The 15,725-nt window shown below is 40.0% G+C and overlaps 1 protein-coding gene across 2 annotated transcripts in view; it reads left to right on the top strand.

Annotated features, from left to right (window-relative positions):
* Window positions 1–476: 476 nt before the first annotated feature.
* The window catches only part of CDH5 (cadherin 5), a 45,613-nt gene continuing 30,364 nt past the window's right edge, over window positions 477–15,725 (top strand). Inside the window, exons 1-2 of one of the 2 annotated variants that reach the window (XM_058155162.1) lie at window positions 522–634; window positions 11,004–11,202. The gene's annotated coding sequence lies outside the window, so the exon portion shown is untranslated. Of the gene's footprint in view, window positions 635–11,003; window positions 11,203–15,725 lie in introns of both variants that reach the window. The other variant, XM_058155161.1, reaches the window with a different exon arrangement.

Genomic DNA, 15,725 nt, shown 5'->3' with positions numbered 1-15,725 from the left:
AAGAACCAGTTTAGTATGCTTAATTTGTGAGAAACAGAAGCTAAGGAATTATTGGTGAAAACTGAAGCAGGAAATAAAATCTCTCTAAATTGTCAAGGAAGAAGATACAAGTGGCTTTCTGAACAAGTTATCATGAGTAGCTGGGGAAAGTCTTAAAGAAGTCCATAAGATTTCTCCGCCAAGAAAACACAAAAATCCCACCCCTAAAAAAAAAAAGTTGCATTCCACTCTTTCTAAGTTTTCACAATCCCCATTCTCAGCCTCTGGCTTGAGTTGTTTTTGTTAGCAAATGGCAACGACTCCTGCCATCCTGTTCTCTACCTCTTACTTGTTGGGAAGGTGATTAAGGGAATGACCCCAAGCGTTATCTCCTTCCTCCACTCTTCTCTTTGTAACATTAATAATATCAGAACAATAACAGGATGTACAGACTCAACAGAGGGGAAGGGCTGATTTCCCAGCTGTAGACCCATTGGCAACACTAGGAAGCTGATCACTCCCTGACTTGCTTCATGCAGTCAAATAACTGATTTTACTTTTATCCAATACACTCCCATGACTTGGTCTAGAGGGTGCTTAGAGAAGATCACAATCACCAGAATCTTTTCGAAATTGCGATTAAAGAGGAAGCCAGGTAAGAAACACAAGATTTGAGGTTATTTTTAGATATTTTTTTTAACCCCATAATTGACAGCTGTGTTGCTTGTTTGCCAAAGTTAGGTGAGCCAGAGTCTCTCCTTAGGATATTTTGTAGGCCTGTTGCCCACCAACTTTCTGGATATTTTACCTGTGATCAGGTTACTTTATCAGAGCCACCTTAACTGTCACTGGAGGCTTTTCAATTGAAAAACAGTAGGAAGATAATAGAAGACTTTGTGGTTTAAGATAAGAAATTTGAGGGCTGGTTGTTACTAGTAGTAAACCCAAACTGTTGCACTCAAAAAATTCAAATAAAAGTTTAGGAAAACCTCTTAGGTTTTCTCAGATACCTTACAATGTTTTCATGAAGACGGATGCTTTGTTTTCTGGAAATAAACCAACTTCACACAGGGTAAATATTAGGAGTGTATTTTATTTTATTTATTTATTTTTGTTATCTCCAAAATATGTGGCATAGGGAGGATAATAATAACACTTGCCTTACACAGTACCGTTTATATTCCTTCCCTTACTTTTCTCCACTCAATATTCCCATTTTTGGAGGGGAAATTATAGAAAATTGGGGAGGGAGGAAATCTCTCAACAGCCATCTCAGGATGGTTAGCCACCTGTGGAAGGCCATGCTGGCTCTTCGCGTTACAAAGCCTTATATTTTGAATGTAGTTAGCCATTCTCTTAAGATGCTTTGATCGGGATTCCTTCACTAAACTGGGAGTTAAATTCAGTTCTAAGCCAGCTCTAGTATTCTGTTATTTTTAATTCGTGTGATTTTGTGAACCGAGCTGGGTACTTTAGTCACTGAGCAAAAAGTGCATTTATTGGTTCTATAAGATTATGGATTTGGGCTATATTCTTAAAAACCACCAAAGAATTGTCATGATGTCTTTACCGTCCGCCAATGTCTAAGCATTTTTGAACGGGAGCATAATTTGTGCTCAGCAATTCACGAAAGCTGTTCCTTGTTCTTATGAGAAGAATGTTCCATTTTCCATGTTTGTACTTTACATATGAGATTTGCAAGAGCTATTTTTTCAGTTTATGTGTCGTACACATTTCTTTACCGCAACTGATCTTGCTTAACAAAAAAAAAAATCAGGAGTTTGATAACATATTTTCTGACTAACACATTTTATTAAAAGACATCACCTTTTCTGAGTTAAACGTCTATGGAGATTCTCAGTCATCCAGGTCATGGTTTTCCCAAAGGTGTTTTTTTCCCCCAAAAAAACCAACTGGAAAACCAGTTGCCTTTTGAAAAAGCATCTTTGGGACTTTTGTGAATTGCCACTCACCTCAGAAAGCTTCTGGTAAGTGAAAAAATAATCATCAAAAGTTGTACCTTCCAAATCAACTGTTCCTCATTTTCAGACTTTTTCCCTCTTTCTTTTCATGAGGTAAACAAAGAAGCACTACAATCTGATTTAGACAACACTAAACCGTAATGTGCTTTGTTTGTCTTTGGTTAGATGCCATGTCTAGACACAGTATTAACATTTGGGGGGTAAATCATGACGAATGAATGCGTATGTAAAGTATCGCTTATTCAGGAAGGAAAGTTTGATGAAATGGGTGAAGCCATTCCAAATGTTGCCTGACCATCATGGTCAGTCTATTATGAGAAGAGAAGGAACATGAAAAGAAGAGGGGGAATGACTTCATGTTGTAGACTTCATATTATAGCACCGTGTTGCCAATCTCTCTTATTTTGTTTTATTTATTTGCTATATGCTTTCATTTGGTTTGCCTCAGCTCGACTGCCTTTATTCAGTAGACTAAACACAAATTATTTAGTGACGTTTTAGTCTAGTCCAGGGGTCTGCAAACTTGGCTCTTTTAAGACTTGTGGACTTCAACTCCCAGAGTTCCTCAGCCAGCAAAGCTGATTGAGTTGACTCTGGAAGTCCAACTCCCAGAGTTGGACTTCAACTCTGGGAGTTGAAGTCCACAAGTCTTAAAAGAGCCAAGTTTGCAGACCCCTGGTTTACTCTGTTATGCAAACCCATCTTGAATTATCACTTTACAGTTCATGGAAATGCAGACAATGATAAATACTTTTTGAGGACTCTAAAATAACTGCTGAGAAACCTTGATGGTTATCATGCGTAATTTTTAATGATCTGTGGACAAAATAAACAGGTTTGTGAAGAAAATAGCTTGACTCCATCTGCTTAGATATAGGGCTAAACCCAGGAAGGGTGAGACTGATGTGTACCGTCATCCACTGAAGCTTACTTTAGCTAACTTTAGCCTGTTTACTTTCTCTCTCACACTCTAACCTGAGATTATTGTTGCTTAGGGAAGAGGAAAATATAAACCTAATGCAGAAAACAGGCATCAATATTGAAAGGGCCTCTTCAATGAAATGATTAAAGGCCCAGGAGCTTTATTTTCCTCCACATCTGGTTAAGCTGCAGCAGATAAAATAAAAGCCAGGCTCAGGGGAAATTCACCTAAACAATTAACAGCTTTGGAGGGATTTGCCAAACTGGATAACCTGCTCTCATATCCTGCTTTTGTTGAAGCAAGTTGTTGTAATGGAAAACAGGATATACATATATATATATATGGATTTGTATAGTCCTTTCACCTTTAGAAGCCCTTTGTGATTGATTGCCTTCGCTGAATTGTAAGAACATCAGATACTGGTTTGAAAAGAGGGGGGGGAGACTCTTTTCTAGCTTCACTCCTGCCAAATGAAGGGGGGGGAGGCATAAATTGCTTAAGTTAACAAATGCGATGCCCTTGCTAGCATTCTTCTCTGAGAACAAAGGGAAGGATGTTGGCTTGTAGCTGTAGATTCTTCTCAGAGCGGTTCACTCTAGAGCAAATCCCTGGACATTGAGATGAGAAAGGTTTTTAGGAAAATTAAAGATGCCAAGTTGCTTGTTTATTCTTTTTTTCCCCCCCACACAAATATCATAACTGAATGAAAAACCAATCTGTAGGAGGCAACGCCCCTTCCTTTTTGAGCCCCGACACTATCAAAAGGCACATGAGAAAGCACTCTGGCTAAGCTTACGCAGGATCTAAGCAGACCTGAAATGAATCTTGTGAGGGGCCAAGAAGAAAATTGTCCCATCACAACCATTAGACAGGTTGACTACTTAATGTGCTCCAGAAGATTACAGAAGAGCTAGAATGAACTTGCAAACCCACCTGTTTGGTTTAGCAGCATGGGTCACAAATCAAAACATGAGCACTAATAGATAGATAGATAGATAGATAGATAGATAGATAGATAGATAGATAGATAGATAGATAGATAGATAGATAGATAGTCCTCAATGATAACAATTGGGCTTGGAGTTTTGGTCTTAACTGGTTACAATCATTAAGTGCAGCAGTTGAAACTTTGAGGATGGGATGTAACTACATTTTTTGGAGTCCATTCTAATTTGAATAGTCATTAAGCAAGGACTTTCCATACAAGTAATGCACACCCCTTATTTTAAAGGAAATTAAAAGCTTGCCACAACTGGGGTTTGCTTGCAAAGGTGCACAGAAAAATAGATCCATTATCAGAATGGCTGTCAAGAAAATGGATATAATTTTCCACGCACTTTTCCACTTCTCTTCTTTTTTGGCTAAATTCACAGGATTGTATAAATGAGCTGTAAAGGACCTACACAGGCAGGAAAATGAAAAATGAAGTGTATAAAATGGGCAGAATCTAGTACGGAGAGAGAGAGGGAGAGGCTGATACACTAATCAGAAAGTGACTGAATATTCTTCATTCCATGAAGACAAAATGTTGTGCTGCACATTATAAATGGAGCCTGTGGCAGAAAGCCTCCAAAGCCGCATCCTTCAGACAATTTTTGTTTCCTTTCCCCTTTTTATGGAAAGGCAAGACACCGTCCCTTCGAACTACGCCCTGAGTTCATCAGGGTTTTATTTCAGTTTAGGGAAATGCATTTTCCAGGTTTTCAGCAATGACCCCCCCCCCAGACCTCTGTGCCTCAGCTTTTCACGATTTAGTGTGAGCCCTTTGGGCAGGCGTTTTCTTTCTCCAGAAGTAACTTTTTTGCAAAGGTTTTGTGAATTGCAGACTTCAGCACAAAATTCTGAAAATTGCAGGTTTTTGCCAGCACAGGCCTTCCTGTTTTCCTGTGCTGCAGAAAACATCCTGCTTGGGCACCCTCCGAGCTCCTCCCAATGGCATTATGGAGGCCATACTCAATTGTCATGAGAAACAGATGAGCACCAGATTGTAGATCAGGCTAAATAGGAAGCAGGTTAAATTCAGTTTAAAAGGGGGGAAAAAAAACAAGAACTGCAATGTCTACGAAGCCAAAAGAAACCAAACCAACATTCTTAGTCCAGACATGTTCAAACTATGGCTGCACGATACCTATTGAGGTTCTCAATCATCCACGTCATGGTTGTCCCAAAGGCGCTTTGCCAAAACGCAGCTGGATTTCCTTAGTTTTTTTCTTTGAAAAGAAGCTTCTTGGATGAGAAGCTAAATGTTTTCAAGGGGAAAAAAACCCAAGAAAGTCCAGTTGCCTTTTGGAATATGTCTGCACAGGCTTACAGTAGTGGCCAAAATTGTGGAAACCTTTTGGGAAAAGTGTATTTTTGAGGTTTGATGGCTAATAACACCAGGTTTTTTGTTTGTTTGTTTGTTCATTTTTTTGGAGTTTCAAGATAATCATATTCCACTGGAATGGCCTGGGAATAGCCCAGACCTTAACCCAACTGAAAATCTATGGAGCCGACTCAAGAAACTTGTTAGTCAGAAGTGACCCAGCAATAAAACCCAGTTAATAGAAGCAAACATTCAATCTTGGTTTCACATTATAAGCTGTTATAAGCTGCAGAACTAAAAGACATTGTAAGACATTCATGCTAAAGGTTACCCAACTAAGTATTAACTGACATGGTGATCATTTTTGTATATCTCGTTTTTTCTACGTGTTTCACTTTTCTTCTTTATACTGTAACTGCCCTTCTAATAGCAAATCCTTCATAAAAGCTATTGCATTACATTCTTGATTAAATTATCTTTCCATTGATATATAATTTTATGGTACTACTCCCCCAAAAAAGTGGTGTTATTAGCTAGTTTTAGAAAATACACTTTTCCCAAAAGGTTTCCACAATTTTGGCCGCTACTGTAGTATCGATGCAACCGCCAACTTGGGTTTTGATTTCTCATGCCTATTAAATAGGCCTCCTGACCGCTGAATGTATTCTTACAAATTAGGCAAGAGTGAACTGAGTGAACTGATTGAAATTGTACCATAGCTCAGAAGTTTTGCATTCTCATATCACATTAACTGGAATTAATCCATCACAGGAGGGTGGTTGAGTAATGACGGTGATGGTTTCATAATGCAGGGAAAGATAAATGAATTAAGCCAGTTGAATTCTCATAGCATACCAAGCCACAAAAAATTAACCAAGGCTAAAACTAACTGAGTTAGCAAACTCATCAAAGGTAGAAACCAGAATTTCCATGGAAACATCCACAGGACTCCAGCTAATTAACAATTTCTCCATCGTTGTGCATGTTTTTAGAGCTCTGGCCTCAACCGTTGTCATTTCATTCTTCTATGTAAGGGAGTCGGTAGGATGTGTTGCTAAGATGGATTTTCTACGTATTTTTAAAACCTTGCAGTTTTGAATCTTACAAGGGAAATCCCATCTTGAGAAAGAGGGTGAAGGAATGAAGTTTCATTACCTTGAAAATCTGGGCATCCAATTAATGGTCACCATTTCTCAGATTCCTTTTCGGTCAAACTTTCAGAAGGCAGAGAACAACAAGGAAGGGAAAAACAAGCTTTGATCAATAGTTAATGCAGGTAGTTCTCAACGAATGTTCAAAGCAGTGGTGAAATCTGAACCGGTTTACTACAGGTTTGCTGGCTGCGCATGCGTGCTGCACACATGGATGTGCAGTACACACCACACATCAAATGCAAGCTCAGCTGTGATCGTCAAAAAGGTTTTGTTTACCTTTTAAAAGCATTTTTACAATCTATTTGGCCAAATAGGTTGTTTTAAAAAAATGCTTTTAAAAGTTTAAAAAAGGCTCTGAGGATCAGGCAGCTCAGCTATGATCGTCAGAGTCTCGCCTAGACTACTGCAATGCTCTCTACATGGGGCTCCCCTTGAGGAGCACCCGGAGGCTCCAGTTGGTCCAGAATGCAGCTGCGTGGGTGATAGAGGGAGCCACTCATGGCTCCCATATAACATCTCTCCTGCACAAGCTGCACTGGCTACCTGTGGTCTTCCGGGTGCACTTCAAGGTGCTGGTTACCCACTTTAAAGCGCTCCATGGCATAGGACCCGGATATCTACGGGACCGCCTTCTGTTACCATATGCCTCCCACTGACCGGTGCGCTCCCATAGAGAGGGTCTCCTCAGGGTGCCGTCAGCCAAACAATGCCGGCTGGCGACCCCCAGGGGGAGAGCCTTCTCTGTGGGGCACCTACCTTCTGGAATGAGCTTCCTCCTGGACTCCGTCAACTTCCTGACCTCCGGGCCTTTTGCCGCGAGCTGAAGACGTATTTATTCTTCCAAGCAGGACTGGCATAACATGGATTTTAAATTGGATTTTAAACGGGGTTTTATATCATGTCTTTTATAGTTTTAATTTGGCCAATGTTGAATAAGTTTTTTAAATGGGTTTTACTGTATATTGTATTGTATTTTTATCTGGCTGTTAACCGCCCTGAGTCCTTCGGGAGAAGGGCGGTATAAAAATTAAAATATTATTATTATTGTTGTTGTTGTTGTTGTTGTTATTATTAATCTTTTAAAAGCATTTTTTAAAAGAAGCGGCAAGCGGGGAAGCGGGTGACCAAGCATTGGGTGGGCATGGGTGGCGGGAGGGGGAGGGATTTTTGCTACCGGTTCTCTGAACTACCCGCCGTCATCACTACTGGATCAGCCGATCCAGTCCGAACCGGGAGCATTTCACCCCTGGTTCAAAGTAACAACAGAATTGAAAGAACTGACTTATGACCATTTTGCACACTTGCAACCATAGCAGGAATCCCCTGGTCACATGATCAAAATTCAGACTGCTTTGCAACTGACTCATACTTATAACAGTTGCAGTGTCCCAGGGTCATGTGATTAACTTTTGTGACTTTCTGACAAGCAAAGTCAAAGGGGAAGCCAGATTCACTTAACAACCGTGTTACTAACTTAACAACTGCAGTAATTCAATTAACAACTGTGGCAAGAAAGGACTCATACCATGGGACAAAACTCACTTAACAAATGTCTCATTTAGAAACAGAAATTTTGGGCTCAATTATGATCATAAATCAAGGATTACCTGTATGAGGCCATGATTTTTTTTTACAGCATTTTTTATAGCTGTATAGGATGAAAAATATTTCAATAATCTAAAAGAGCCATTTTACCTGGATGTCTTCTAAATCTGTTGATTCTACATCAGGCCCAGGCAATCAAAGATATCATTGGTCAGCCCAGCTGGGAGATATGAACTGGGAAAATCTGCCTATTTTGAAAACAAAGATTTTCAAATTTTCTGCCATTTACTGTATTGTAGCTCAATTTGGAAAATCACAGAATTTATTTTTTTCAAATAGAATAGAATAGAATAGAATAGAATAGAATAGAATAGAATAGAATAGAATAGAATAGAATAGAATAGAATAGGAGTTGGAAGGGACCTTGGAGGTCTTCTAGTCCAACCCCCTGCTTAGGCAGGAAACCCTATACCGTTTCAGACAAATGGTTGTCCAATCTCTTTTTAAAAATTTCCAGTGTTGGAATATTCACAACTTCTGGAGGCAAGTTGTTCCACTGATTAATTGTTCCGTCAGGAAATTTCAGTTGCTAACATGCTTATTATCTCTTTTAAATTAAGCTCCTCCCATTCATATAGTAATTTACTGATATTCCAGTACCGTGTTTCCCCGAAAATAAGACCCTGGTCTTATATTTTTTTGAACCCTGAAAAAGGCATTTGGCCTTATTGCCATGTGCTCAAAAGCCCGATTGGGCTTATTATCAGGGGGTGTCTCATTTGGGGGGAAACAGGGTATATATCAGCATATATACTGGAATATTTTTTTTCAGATTACTAAATCCATTGTTTTAAGATATCTGGGTAATGTCTCATCCAAATATTATCCAGGTTCAAGTCAAGTTTAATGTTTTTCAGGAACAGGTAGAATTTGGCTAGATGTTACTTACCTGTTATAATTGTATTATTTATTTGAAATTAAAGACACTTCAATCTTCTTTATTGACTGACAGTCATGACCCTATTTCTTATTTATTATAAAGGGCTGGTCTAAAACTAAACTCGTTTTCTTTTTATTTGTTGACTTCTCCACTAAAATCTCCTGGAATTTAGCTGTGTTGTGTTTAATTGCAATTATTCTTAGAAGGCACTGGGTTGATTCTTATGATGGTTAAAGGCACTAGAATGCACACTTTTTAACTTTATATAATTTTTAACTTTATATAATTTAACTTTATATAATAGCATCGAATATCACTAATGTACTTGTGAAACATCTTCCCCTTATTCTCTCTATAGAAAACACTTTTAATAAATTAAAAAACACACAATGAAATATTTCAGGGATTTCTTTTACAGGAACAAGTAAACATATTGGCAAAAGTAAGATGAACTAGTAACTTATCCCCTCCCCCACCTAAATTTAACTTAATCAATATTTCAGATAGCAGGTTCTATAACAGGTTTCTACAGAAAGTCATCATAGTTCTAGGCATAGAAGCAGTGGTAGGATTAAAAATTTTTACTACTGGTTCTGTGGGCGTGGCTTGGTGGGCGTGGCATGGCATAGCATGGCATGGCTTGGCTTGGCTTCCCCACTCCAGGGGAAGGTTACTGCAAAATCCCCATTTCCTCCTGATCAGCTGGGACTCGGGAGGCAGAGAATAGATGGGGGCAGGGCCTGTCAGAGGTGGTATTTACCAGTTCTCCAAGCTACTCAAAATTTCTGCTACCGGTTCTCCAGAACTGGTCAGAACCTGTTGCATACCACTTCTGCACAGAAGGGCATTTGTCAGTCCTGTAAAACAGGGGATGTGCAACAAAAAATTTGAGTGAGAAAGAGAGGGGGGGAGGGAGGGAGGGAGAGAGGGAAGGAAGGAAGGAAGGGGAGGGAGGGTGGAAGGAAGGAAGGAAGGAAGGAAGGAAGGAAGGAAGGAAGGAAGGAAGGAAGGAAGGAAGGAAGGAAGGAAGGAAGGAAGAAAAAAACGAGAAAATGTTAAACTTTGAAAAGCTTTAAGGTGGAAAGTATTTGAGAGAACCAAATGCTAACAACAAAAGATTTAGCATATTAGCATTAAATAATGCAATAACAAAAAGAATTCAAATATTCCTGTTGTGCCTATTATATCTAATCATTACAGATCCCTGCTTTTATAAGAACTCCATAAAATTGGAGAGGAGGAAAGAAGTCAAATTACTTTCCAGCAGAAACTATCCTAACCAATAAGCTTGAAATTTATATCAGAGATGGGCAAATTGAGAGCCAGGGATTCCTGTGGCCTCTTTATTTACTTAGCAAAGTGCATTTAATGCACTTAAAAATGCACCTTAAATGTTCTTAAAAGCACTTTTTAATGCACTTAAAAGCATTCAGTAATGCATTCAGTGATACAGTAATGCATTCACCATTCAATAATGTACTTAAAAGCCTTCAGTATCTGACTGGGGAGTAATTGTATATTTTAAATGTTCGTTCAATTGAAATGTAAACAAAACGGATTCTAATTACATTTGGCTTCTTAAGACGTTTTGGAATGTACGATCCTTTACTCAAAATCCAAGTCTTATTGTCAGCTCAGGGAGAAAAAAAATGGGCATTGATTTAATTTCTTATAGACTTCATTACACTATTTTCAAGGTTTTTTTCATACGAAACATCATAAACAATGCAATCTATTCCATTATTGTTTAGTAATCAACTTTTCCAAAATATAATTTTAAAGACTTTCCTTTGTGTTTTTAAATGTAGCTCTGGTAGAAATTCAGGTCTTTACCCAGATCTCATGACTGCATCATTTCTCTCTTACAGTAGGAAGAATGGGGGGGTGGGTGTCTAAAGATCTCCCTTGATATCCTTAGGAGTCACTTGCTCTACTCAAGCTTTTGCCATCTGGAGGAAGTCAACCATGTGATCATTCTCTTCTCCTTCCTTTAATCTCTAAACAACACATGCCACGGAAATCTTGAATGCTACGAAGCTTTCTTTAAACTGCCGCTCACATCAGCAGGCTTGGAATTCAGAATTCAGGTCCCAGCCCATTTCCTCTGAAGGAATCTTGGCACGTCTGGGAAGCAGTTGGAGCACAAGTGCATGACCGATCCTTCTATTTCCTGCAGAACATCATAGAGCAGCTGACCACATTCAATAAACGTCTTCAGCCATGTTGTCATCCAAACAAGGACACCGCTGAAAGGGTGACAAAACCAGAAGCATGACTAATTTTATTTCAAGTGCAGACCCCACTTGTTCTCCAAGTCCAGACTCATAGCGAGAGGGTTATGATTAAGCCGTCATCAGTCTATTCAGGAAAACAAGGTAGAGTTCAAGAATGAGGAGAAACAGAATAAATGTTCCACTGGGGATTCTACTGTACCACTTAACTTTTCATCCATCCATGATGACCATTTGGAGATAGAACAGTGGGAAGAACTAACTCTCCTCTTTGCAATTCAAGCACAGCAGAGGTGGGTTTCAGCAGGTTCTGACCAGTTCTGGAGAACCGGTAGCAGAAATTTTGAGTAGTTCGGAGAACCGGTAGTAAAAATTCTGAAAGACCCCACCCCCCCATCTATTCTCTGCCTCCGAAGTCCCAGCTGATTGGGAGGGAATGGGGATTTTGCAGTAACCTTCCCCTGGATTGGGGAGGGAATGGAGATTTTACGGTATCCTTCCCCTGGAGTGAGGTGGGAATGGAGATTTTACAGTTTTGTTTGGTTTTTTTAATTTGCATTTATATCCCGCCCTTCTCCGTAGACTCAGGGCAGCTTACACTATGTCAAGCAATAGTCTTCATCCATTTGTATATTATATACAAAGTCAACTTATTGCCCCCAACAATCTGGGTCGTCATTTTACCTACCTTATAAAGGATGGAAGGCTGAATCAACCTTGGGCCTGGTGGGACTTGAACCTGCAGTAATTGCAAGCAACTGCTGTTAATAACAGACTGCATTAGTCTGTTGAGCCACCAGAGGCCTTCCCCTGCCATGCCCACCAAGCCACGCCCACAGAACCGGTAGTAAAAAAATTTGAAACCAACCACTGAAGCACAGTGGTTCCAACCACAGGGACCAGTTCTTTAGTGTAATTATTTAGTTTTATATAATTGCAATTACATACAATTATATAAAGCTAGTGGCTCAGGATGTCAGCCAAGAAGCAGGTCTGACAAACTGCCGACAGCAGGTTTTGGCAGGGGTGTCAAACTCGAGGCTTGGGGGCCAGATCTGGCCCACAGGGTGCTTAGATCTGCCCCCAAAGGCTCACTCTGGAAATAACAAAGGACCAGCCCATGGTATCTCTGCCAGCAAAAATGGAGGGTCCCAGAGGGTTAAAGGAGGCTGTTGCAGCTGAAAACAGAGCCTGTTTTCACTGGCAGAGTGCTTGGTTCACCAAAGGTGTCTCCAATACAAGTGACGTCGAGGTGGCCATGCCCTCTGTTGCCATGCCCACCTCGGCACCCCGAGGTCAGACAAAACCCTGATGCGACCCCCAATGAAAGAAAGTTTGACCCCATCCTTGATCTACAGCAATGTTAATCTTAGCAAGTTTAAGATGTGTGGACTTCAAAGAATTCTCCAGCAAACCTGTTGATTAGGGAATTCTTGGAGTTGAAATAAAAACATCTTAAACTGGATAAGGTTGAGAAACAACAATCTAAGGGCTACACAAATGAGTGGAAAGTTATTTTTGAAGGTATCTGTTCCAAAATGTATATGATGGGGCCAGGGCAAGGGACTGGATCCACCCCTTGTTAATATAGGTCAAAGGAAGGAGAAATCACTATTTCCTGAGATAGTAAATCTGATCTTTGCAATATTAGAACAGTCTTTCTCAATATGATTTTCTCCAGATATGTTGGACTTCAAGGGCAAGAATTCCCAATCTCCATAGCCAGCCATATTGGCTGGAAAGTATAGAATTTGAAGTCCAATGTTATTTGGAGGACAGCAGCATCAGCAGTAAGGGACACGGTGGCTCAATGGCTAAGATGCTGAGCTTGTCGATCAGAAGCCGGCAGTTTGGTAATTCGAATCCCTAGCGCTGTGTAACAGCATGAGCTCCCGTTACTTGTCCCAGCTGCTGCCAACTTAGCAGTTCAAAAGCACTTAAAAAATGCAAATAGAGAAATAGGGGCCACCTTTGGTGGGAAGGTAACAGCACTCCATGCACCTTCGGCATTTAATCATGCTGGCCACATGACCACGGAGACGTCTTCGGACAGTGTTGTGTCTTCGGCTTAGAAACGGAGATGAGCACTGCCCCCTAGAGTCGAGAACAACTAGCACATATGTGTGGGGGAACCTTTACCTTTAGAATCAGCAGTGACATGGAGAATAGAGCTCTGCCTTTTTTATTATTATTATTTGTGTGCAATGTATGCAACACATGTTAAAAATAGGCAGGACCTGGATCACCTGGCGGTGGCATCTTTTGAAGTCAGTGGAAGTCATTGAAGGCATCAAGCTGGGGAAGGTTGTTAGAAGATATTCTCAAAGATCAATCAACGTTTATTTCCCAGCAACTTCTATCCATCATTCCTAGTGCTGCTTCTTGTTTTTATTATTTTTCTATAACAATTGCAAAGTTTATTTTCTAGCTGAAATGCAATCTGTGCTATACAGAGGTTCTTTTAGCCAAAGTACACTCAAAGTCAACCGAGATGCGAAATCATTTGATCTCAGGAACGAGCTAAGACTTAGCAAGTTGCTCACAATTATTATAAACCATAAAAGCTGCATATTTTGTGCGTTCACTCCTCCAGAGCAATTATCTAGGCCAAGTGCTCCAGTTCAGAAAGCCATCTATTATTTAGCTAAATGTTTAACAAATGTTTTCTTTTAAATACTTAAAATTATCAGACAGGATGTACTATTTCGCAAGAAACTGACATTCATATTTACTAACACAATTTCCCTGAGAGCGAAGAGTAAAAGAGATGTTAAGTGTCTTTTTAAAATGTATTAACTTTTCCTTGGGAATTGTGATTCTGCAAATTAGCAGAAATCTGGGGTGGAATTGCTGTCCAAGTATAATTCCCAAGATTCTTTGGAGACAGGGCCATGAAGCAAAAGCCTCCATCTTTGAGAATGCACATATGACCACTTTAAAAAAAAAATCTTGGAAAATTAATTCAAACAGAGAAAGTACTGTAGATCACGTTGGGTAGAAACTGTTTCTATCCTGTGATTTGGGTGGGGACCATTCCATTGTTACTGTTGCTGTTTATATCATTTGTCTGCTTTCCCAAAGGGTTGAGGTAGCCCATATCCTAAATGTCAGTTTAGCTTGCTGGAAAAATAATGCAGTTGTTAGTTTTGCAACTGCTGATTTGCAACTCAGAAAAAGCCAGGGATGAAATCCTTCCAGCTGTTCAAGTTAAGCAGAGGAACATTAATAGCCTTCGGTTTGGAGTTGTATATGCAGTTCCTTTACTCTAAAACAGGGGTGTCAAACTCGTGGGCCGATGGGACAGATGCATCATGCACTGGCCATGCCCACCTCTGGTTTGTTGTTGTTAGTTGCAAAGTCGTGTCTGACTCATCATGACCCCAACATTCCTCCAGGCTTTCCTGTCCTCTACCATCCTCTGGAGTCCATTTAAGCTCATGCCAACTGCTTCAGTGACTCCATCCAGCCACCTAGTTCTCTGTCGTCCCCTTCTTCTTTTGCCCTCAATCTTTCTCAGCATTAGGCTCTCCTCCAGGGAGTCCTTTCTTCTCATTAGGTGGCCAAAGTATTTTGAGTTTCATCTTCAGGATCTGGCCTTCTAAAGAGCAGTCAGGGTTGATCTCCTCTAGGACTGACTTGTTTGTTCGCCTTGCAGTTCAAGGGACTTGCAGGAGTCTTCTCCAGCACCAGAGTTCAAAGGCCTCAATTCTTTGGCACTCAGCCTTCCTTATGGTCCAACTTTCATAGCCATACATCACAACTGGGAAGACCATAGCCTTGACTATAGGCACTTTTGTTGGCAGGGTGATGTCTCTGCTTTTTAGTATGTTTTTTTTTTAATCACACACCACTGCTAGATGAAACTGATACATCATTGTTTCTAAACCTGCTTCTTTTCTAGCAGTATCTGGTTAAAAAAAAAAAGACATAGCTCCTGAAATCTGAATGAACACATGGAAATCTCAAAAGTATTAATTATTATGCAAGCATTAGAATTGGGGGATCTCAAAAGGAGAGACATTATTTAGAGAAAAGGCTAACCCTCCAGTTTTGAAGTGAGGCAATCAAGGGACAACTTTATTTTATCTGGTGACAGAAAGTCTACACAAAAAAATTAGCCAGAGGAAGTGAGAATTGGGTGTTGGGAAACATGAAAATAGAGTGAAGATCAAGTCATTTGAAACATACAAAAAAAACAAAACAAAACCAGAAGCACTCTCTGATCTGGATTACATTTTTATGCCATATATATATATATGTCTTTGGTTATTCGGGTTTTCTCCCGCGTAAAATTGGAGGTGTCTTGGTGACGTTTCGATGAAGTCTCATTCGTCATCTTCAGTCTTCAGCTTCGTGCTTCTGGGAGCAATGTGTGATTGCAGCTGTTTCTTCCTTTTTAACTGCTAGTGGGGGTTTGAACTGATTGGGTGGGAGCTTGGCTGTGCTCTGATTGGATGGGTTTTTTTCAGCACAGTCAGCATAGATCACAGGTCCCTAGCTTATTAAACAAGCTTCTCCTCAGAACTAAAGAAGCTTCTCGGATGAGAGAGAAACATCCTCAAAGAAAATAAAGTTCCAGTTGCCTTTTGAAAAAACACTTTTGAGACAACCATGACCTGGATGACTGAGAATCTCCATAGACATGTGGAATAAAGGACTTGGTTTAG

The sequence above is a fragment of the Ahaetulla prasina genome, chromosome 12, assembly GCF_028640845.1.
Source record: "Ahaetulla prasina isolate Xishuangbanna chromosome 12, ASM2864084v1, whole genome shotgun sequence".
NCBI lineage: Eukaryota > Metazoa > Chordata > Lepidosauria > Squamata > Colubridae > Ahaetulla > Ahaetulla prasina.
The sequence above is the reverse complement of the archived record's forward strand: the minus strand, read 5'-3'. Positions and strand labels throughout refer to the sequence as shown.